We start from the raw sequence: 8,569 nt of genomic DNA, 5'->3' as shown, positions 1-8,569 counted from the left end.
TTCAAAATTTATCTTCAACGTTTGATGGATCAGCGGGTTATTCAGTTCACTAGAGCAAAGATTGATGAGGACGTTGCTGTGATTGTGCTTGTGTTTGATTAAGAGAGGCTTCCCAAGCCTTTTGTGCTCCCTTATCAGAGAAATGTTGACCTGGAGCCAGTGAAGAAGATTGAGCCCATGGTTATTTATGTTCCTGCTCCATTCTCATTTGACAGTACCAAAGCACTGCCTTGGAACTATGAGCTTGTAGTTTATGAGGGTAACAAACCAGTAATCTTGAAAGAGCCAGATGTGACTAACATCGCTGGAGCTAGTGGTGTGACTCGAAGTGGAAGGGTTTTCGCTCCTGAAGTGATCCCAAACAAAGAAAGTGCACCAACAGTTGAACCAACGAAGGGGAAAGAGGTGAATCCTCCAGAAGCAGGAGAAGGCTCATCTAAGAAAGCAGTGACTGCTGAAGAGGATAGAGAATTCTTGAAGATCATCAAGAAGAGTGATTACAAGGTCGTAGATCAGCTAAACCAAACTCCTTCAAAAATCTCCATTCTTTCTCTACTTATGAGTTCTGAGGCTCATAGAACTGCTCTATTGAAGTTCTTGAACGAAGCTTATGTGGAAGAAGACATCAATGTTATTCAGTTTGATAATATGGTTGCTAATCTCAATGCTAGTAGTTGTTTGATGTTCACTGATGATGATTTACCCCCTAATGGGCGAGAACATAATATGGCGCTTCATATCTCCATTTAGTGTACAGATGTCACTTTGGCTCGAGTACTGGTAGATACAGGTTCATCCTTGAACATGTTACCTAAGACTACCATGGCATAATTGAATATTGAAGGGGTGCAGATGTCGCAACGCGAAAAACAACCGGCGGAAAAAACAGGTTTACAGAGCCGCCACCGACGCTATTCATCCTATGACGAAAAGGAAGCGCATGACTAACCTAAGAAAGGGAAAGGAATGGTCTTACGACCAGAGATTACAAGGTACGGGAGTCAGTTACGCAAGGGGAAGGTATTAGCACCCCCCACGTCCGTCGTACTCGACGGGATCCACGCTCAAAAGAATAGGAAAAGGTTGCTGATAAACTGCTCAAAGAAATGCACACACTGTAATAGTAAACAGGTGAAAGAAGATGGAGGAAGTGGACTCGGCAGGATGTCGCATCCTGGGCCTACGTAGTTTGTCAGAAACAAACATCAGAGTCAACGTAGTTCGGGGAAAGGGAAACATGCTCGCTAGGACATTACATCCTATGCCTACGTATCTTCTCTATCCAGGGGAAGAATCAGAGCACTCGTAGCTCGACTAACGCACGCCGAAACAAAACACCGAAAAGAAACGCTGAGACGTCAAAGGAAACACTCAAAAAAGGAAATAGAATGCCAATACATGGACTTACATCCGACTCCAAACAATAGCACACGCTAACCAGCGAACACCAAAGGAAAAGGTTATCGAATGGAAAAACTAATAGGGAGTCTGGAACTCGAGCCTAATAGTTGTCACACAAACACAAAGAGACGCTGAGACGTCAAAAGAAACAAAAAGGTTGAACACACACAAAAAAACAAAAGGGTGAAAAAGAAAAAGGGTGCCCGGAGAGATCTCGCTCGATCTCTTGCCTACGTATCTCATCTGGTATGAGAATCAGGGCGACATAGTTCCCCTTAACAGGGGAGAAACTCTCTCCTAACCAGAGACCAGGGAAACAACAAACTAAAAGGGAGACTAAGACTCGAGCCTAATAGTTGTCATGCAATCCACAATCCCTAAGTTGAGATCTCTAATCAGAACCTAACTCACACAGGAAGCAAGTCAGCTCAAAAACATCAACACCAGTGAACAAGTATCACACACTATATCCATACAAGAGGCCCAAACAAGGGGTAGGCTTTAGTCAAGAGGGGTCATATCAACCTCGACAAACAAGCCAAAACTGTAGGGGTATGCTGAAGCTCTTAACCACTAACATTGAGAGTTAGGGTGAAGCTGATCAAAAAGGTAATGAGGATGAGACCTCATGCTCTTAACCCTGGCCTGGGTGAGCTCAAATCAAAGAAAGCATGGGGATCCAGAAAGAGGGACCCTATTCCACTTGACTGACTCTATACAGAGATCTTGGGTACATGTTCTAGAGTATCAGCACGTAGTGCGAGCATAAAGAACGACTCACTGAATAAAAGAGGATTGATTGCTAATCCCTTCTATCTGTCAATTGCCTCTTCACTTAGGAGGACTTATCAAGTAGCATGCCTCACTTGGAGGTCTTTGGCACAAATGTAAACAAACACAATCAGAGCCTCTTAAGGAGGACTTCAGCCAAAATGCCTGCCAAAAAGTGTCGCAACCCGAAAAATACGGTCTGCGAAAAAAACAACCGGCGAGAAAGAAAATGACAGAAGAGTCGCCACCGTGCGTTATTTATCCCAAAGGAGGGAAAGGAAACGCTCGAAGTAAACCTGGAGAAAGGAAAGGAAAAGACAAGGTCTCGCAACCAAATCTTGGGTTCGGGAGTCGATTATGCGAAGGGAAGGTATTAGCACCCCTACGCATCCGTAGTACTCTACGGGATCCACTCTTGTTGTTTCTTGTCTAAAGGGTGTGTGTTTATCTAATGTACTATTTATTAAAAGGGTCAAGAGAAAAATGACTCGCATAGATATCGCATCCACTGCATACGTATCTCATCTGGAATGAGAATCAGAGTCTTCGTAGCTCGGGTACCTATGGGTGAAAGGGATGTGTGCTCGCTAAGACAACGTGTCTTATGCCTACGTATCTCATCGGGAATGAGAATCAGAGCAAAACGTAGTTCAAGCTAACTACGGGAACAAAGGTCTCGATTGCGACTAGGGCAAGAGAAAAGGAAAGGTCTCGATCGCAACGAGGGCGAGAGAAAGGATCGCAACAAGGGCAAAAGCAAACAAGGATTAGTTGTTAGTCGTTAGTCAAACTCGGCAAGACATCGCATCTTATGCCTACGTATCTCATCTGAACATGAGAATCAGAGTTGCCGTAGTTCGGCTACACGCACACAAACAAACACAGGCAAAGGCAAACGTGGAGCCTGACTGCCAATCACTGGACTTACATCAGCATCCGAACCAAACACACACAAAAGGGGCAAACGTGGAGCCCGACTGCCAATCACTGGACTTACATCAGCATCCGAACCAAACACACACAAAGGGGCAAACGTGGAGCCCGACTGCCAATCACTGGACTTACATCAGCATCCGAACCAAACACACACAAAGGGGCAAACGTGGAGCCCGACTTCCAATCACTGGACTTACATCAGCATCCGAACCCAACAAACACAAAGGGGGCAAACGTGGAGCCCGACTGCCAATCACTGGACTTACATCAACATCCGAACCCAACAAAACCACACTGGAACCCGAATGCCACTTGATGGACTTATATCAGCTTCCAAGCACACAACAACCAAACAAGTTAATAGGGAGTCGGGAACTCGAGCCTATAACTGTCAAGCACACACAAAAAGAAAAAAGAAAGGTGCCCGGAGTGGTCTCGCACGACCACCTGCCTACATACCTCGTCTGGAACAAGGATCAGGGCGATGTAGTTCCCCTTCATAGGGGTTGCCATCTGAATATGGACTTAGAAAAGGAGGACACCAGTTGTGTCAAAGGAGAGTGGGCAATGTGTTCACGTCCTAGCAGTAGGTGTCGCAGCTCGCTGAATCGAGTCTTAGGCAGTTACCTCTTTGCAATAGAACGGACTACATGCCACAAGATCGGAGACGCTCGGAAAGGTCTAAAAGAAATGGGGAAGCTCTGCCCTAAAGTTGTCATGCAATGTGTACTTAAGTGTTTAGGATTTACAAATGGGAATATCTACCTAATGTTAGCATGCAAAGAATATGGGAATTCTACCTATGTTATCATACAAAAGGATATGGGAAAACTACCTATGTTATCATACAAAGGGTTCTATCTAATGGGTGCTACCTAATCGAAACAAGAATCGACGAATGGAGCAAGGAGAAGTGTTGGGGATAAGGGTAGATGGCGATGCAAGAAGCAATCGACTTACAAGGTTGATGGCGATGCAAGAAGCAATCGACTTACAAGGTTGATGGCGATGCATAAAGCAATCGACTTACAAGGTTGATGGCGATGCATAAAGCAATCGACTTACAAAAGGGTGGATGAATACGTGCTGGTTCTGTTAGGTTTTGAAAAATGATTACTCGACGTTGGATCGAGGTTTTGATCTTGTTTTGAAATGGTTATCGAATGTTCATTTTAATTCTTGTATTAACAGGTGAATAAAGAATGAAAGAGTAAATTTTATACATTTCATGGGAGAGGGGTACATTTGTTATGAATGGGGGTTGTCATGGCAAACAAACAATAATAATACATGCCTCATACACCATACAAGTAGGCCACAGTTAATCAAACAATTAAGATATAAACAAGTATATAATCAAATCAAATGATCGAAGAATGAAATAATGAAGCATTAAACAATGTATGAGTGTAAGTGCAAGGGACATGTCTCATTGTAAGGAAGCCCAAGAGTAAGCTATGTGAAAATAACACAACAAGTTATATTTACAAGACACTTAAAAAGATAAATCGGGATTTGCACGGATGGAAGTTGAGGGACACACAAAACCTAAATAATGTGCTCAAAGCCGGTTTGCACATATTGACAACAATTGAAATGTCATATGCGATTAATCGAAACGCGGCGAAATACTATTAATATATCGATAAAAATAATCATGGATAAATAACAAGAAAATTGTCAAATCCATAAATTAAAAAAAAATCGATATTTAACATTAAAATAAATAATGAAATTAACAAATGTCGGAAAAATGAGAATAAAGTATAAAAGGAGATTTAAAGAAATAAAATAAAAATAGTAAATGAGTTACACTAGGGTCGAACCCAAGACCTAGTGATAAGCCAGCAAATAAAGAAATGAAAAATAAATTAAAACCAAACTTGCCACGTGCAGGTATCGAACCCGCAACAAGGGAAGGAGCAAACAGGCTTCACTTCCCATCTGGCCAAGAGCCACAAACTGTTAAGCTACAGCCAAATAAAGTATAAAAAGGAAATGAAAATCAAACAATGAGAAAAAAAAACAAAAAGGCTTCATCATGGGCCGTTCGGGATCGGGTCAACGAACACCCACTTCCAAGACTGGCCCAATCATGGAAACAAACCAGAAGAGACCAACATGTAAACCCTAGCCGCATGGCTGTCGGGCACAGATGACGAGGGTCGGCCAATTATTAATGCTAGCTGATAGCATTTAATGAAAAGCTGCTGCAGAGGAAGGCCAACAAACACTTTGAAGTGGCACGGTAACCTTTACAATTGAGTTTAAAATGCATTAAAACTGGTTAAAGTGAAATATCTGAAGGAGAAATAAACGAACAAATCATATCTGTCTCTTTCCCTCAAAGAACCTATTCTCAGGGAACAATAAAAACTTTCTAGCTTGAGAATGAAAAACAGTAAACCCCAAAAGCACACGCAAAAAGAATGATGCCGACAGAGGTCGTACGAGAAAGGACTTACTTGTCACAACGAGATCAACGGTGATTGGAAATGTCACGCTTGGATCCTTCTCGCAAATGCTCCTTCGTCCGTCGACTCATCTCCGGCGCACTCTGGATCGTCTGCTTGGGTATCACTAGGATTCTTCAGAGCGGCGTCAAAATGAAGCCCTGGTATTCTCTACGAAAATGCAGTTTCTAAGGTTTTTACTCTGTTTCGCTTCAATTTTCTTTTAGGGTTTTTCGGCCGATCCTCTCTGATTCCTCTTTCCCTCTATTTATCTTCCACGCATTTTAGGGTTTTGAGATCAAAAGAGGTCTCTGCCAAATCCCTTTTGATGTGCTCAGTCAGGATTGGCCTTACTTGATGCTAAATCAGAACCGGTAAACTGCACTCATGCCTTCTCTTCGTTTTTTGTCTGGATGCCAAATTGGGAACTCTTGAATTTTCAACTGACTTGCAATTGCTTTTGTGTTTTTTTTTACTGCAGTAAAAACGACGAAGACATGAAGAGATTTGGTTTTCACCTTGTCCCATTCCAAAATCTGTTATTTCTTGAGCCAACTAAATTAGAGGCAGGAGCAATGATCTTGTATTGCTGTTAATTTCTGATCAGTCAATTGGACTTGATTTTGGTGTGTTGTTGTATTACTGCAGGACTACTTTGATGCTTTTGAAGTGTGTTACGGTTGCAGGTTGTAAGCATGGTTGTTTGTTGGCTGATGATTGTAAGTTTTCAACTGTATGAACCATACTAGATTGTTGTGGATTGTTGAATAGGGTGTTGGTTTTGACATGGTTTTGGCATTGCTTGACACATTGCAGGTTAGGCTTATGAGTTGATGTTATGAATGGTAAATTCATCTAACACGGCTAGAAGAGGAACACCATCACATATGAATGAAATATCACGAGTCTCTTCCCATGCACGTGTTTTAGCAACCAATGTCTCAACCAAAGCAGGAATTTTATTTACCAATATCCGAGCTTTCTCTGCTCGTTTGAGGTTTAAGTGTGCACCTCTGCTCGCATTATACCTGTTCTCGTCCCGATTATAGTCCTCAAGCCAGCTCTCTTCTTCACATGCTGACATCCATTTCTCAACCTTGTCCAATATATCTTTTTGGCTTAAAGCTTCTTCTTTCGCTTTTGCTATTTGATTGTCCATGTCAGCCAGTAATTCAGTTGGTTCAATGTCTCCAGAATCAATCAATGCCAAGATCTTCTCTCTTGCAACATCTGAGTCTATTTCTATATGAGCATGGGCAAATATCTCTTCGAGTTCTGATTGTTTCTTGAAAGCAATTTCCTTCATCCTGCTTGCTTTAAGCTGGTCGAGTCTCTCAACTTCCACTTCAGCCTGCTCAATCAGATCCAGGGCAAGGGAACCAGGAATAGTAACTTCATCAACAGAAGCTGAGATATTACAGGTAACATGGTCAAACAGTTTCCTTTCCTCTTGAGGAGTATCCATTAGATTCCAAAGATCAATTAACTGAGAAGCTAATTCTTGGAGCTTGTGCAGCCTCTGCTTTTTATCTTCTTTCAGCGTTAAGACTGTGTTAGCGAGCCTAGCTAGAGTGTCATTGCTTATACTTTGGATTGAACGCCAGTCGAATCATTCAGGCTAGGATGAACCTCAGTTACAGTACTGAAGAAGTCCATACCAAGGACAGCACAAAGATCATGCACAGTACTCACCAATTCAAAAACCTTTTGCAATCTGTCACTCTTTTCCTTTTGCAGTTCATGAAGCTCAGATTGATATTCCTCAAACTTCTTCAAGGACAGGTCAGACTCATCAACTGCAGGTACATCATTATGGTTCAGGCTCCCGGTTATCTCTCCACATATTCTTTGGATCTGTGATTGTACATCTGAGAAATCCTTTATTCTTTCTTCCTTTTGTTCCCATGGTTATAAATTAAACTGTGAAGTGGTTACATGTGTTTTTGCAGGTTTGGGTTGGTTAATTTGTTTGGCATGTGGAGTTAAGCTAATGATGGTTGGTTCTTTTTTTGAATAATTGTTTGTCTTGCAGGTCACAGGTTGTAACTTTGGTGAAATTCGTTGGATGGTTGGAAGTTCGGTTTCACGAGCAAGGCATTCAGTAGCATCCAATGCATTGTCGGTTTGAGTTGCAGAAAAGGGATAATAAGCCACTGCTAACATACTGTCAAGATTGGAACTGAAGGTTAATTTAATGAGCTTCCATGCTATTGGTTCCAAATTGAAGTCAGCTTGTGAACATTGTGTCTGCTGCTAACTTTGTTGTTTGTTGCAGGTTCTACTTGTTTTCTTGATTTCTTCATCTTTTGTCACACTCTGAATCTTCGCCAAACTAGTATCGGCATTTTTTCTGAAACCTGGCAGTATCTGCGCCGAATTTCTTTCTGTCAAAACGAAAGCCGGCGAACAAAAAGTCGTTGGACATGGTGATGGTAGGGTTTATATCAGAGCTTGCAGTGTTGTATGTAGCAGCCCCACAACGGCAACAAAACCTGCGGAACTTGTATGCAGCAAACCCTTTTGTCAACAGAGGCACATGCTCAAGATTTGACGAAACTTTCTCACATGCTTTCTCAACATTAACTCCTGCGCTACTACAAACTTCCGGTTGACCCTGTCATGGAAGTAGAAGAACTTATGATATTTGTGGCAACACTTTACTCAACTGAGTTGTAGCAGTACTCTTTACTGTTTTTGATCTTTCTTGACTGTAGAATCAAACAACTTTGAATTACTAACAGTCGAATTAGATGGCTTGATAATTGAATGTTGAATAAATTCTTGTTTGACAGCAACACCGTCCAATGAATCTAACAGGAACAGCATTAACTACTTTCCAATTCTTTTTTTTAGTTATCAACGATTGGCTCTGGCTTTACCAACCTAAAACTAGCAGTATTTGCATCATTATTTCCAAAATTTGTATCACTTAATCCTAGGTATCTAACAGATACAAGCAGACATTATTATCAATGTAGCGTACAGAACATGACATGATTAAAGTACAC

General features: G+C 41.7%; 1 long non-coding RNA gene and 1 pseudogene across 1 annotated transcript; one reads left to right on the top strand and one right to left on the bottom strand.

Annotated features, from left to right (window-relative positions):
• The first annotated feature begins 5,610 nt into the window (after window positions 1-5,610).
• LOC127101044 (uncharacterized) lies at window positions 5,611-6,135 on the top strand. Its single transcript, XR_007794560.1, has 3 exons — window positions 5,611-5,754; window positions 5,850-5,935; window positions 6,043-6,135. It is a non-coding gene; the product is annotated as an uncharacterized LOC127101044 (long non-coding RNA).
• Window positions 6,136-6,384: 249 nt separating this feature from the next.
• Window positions 6,385-7,466, bottom strand: LOC127101728 (65-kDa microtubule-associated protein 1-like; annotated as a pseudogene).
• Window positions 7,467-8,569: the final 1,103 nt, after the last annotated feature.

This window comes from Lathyrus oleraceus, chromosome 7 (genome assembly GCF_024323335.1).
Source record: "Lathyrus oleraceus cultivar Zhongwan6 chromosome 7, CAAS_Psat_ZW6_1.0, whole genome shotgun sequence".
Taxonomy (NCBI): domain Eukaryota; kingdom Viridiplantae; phylum Streptophyta; class Magnoliopsida; order Fabales; family Fabaceae; genus Lathyrus; species Lathyrus oleraceus.
Note: the sequence above shows the minus strand (reverse complement) of the source record. Positions and strands in the feature narration are given on the sequence as shown.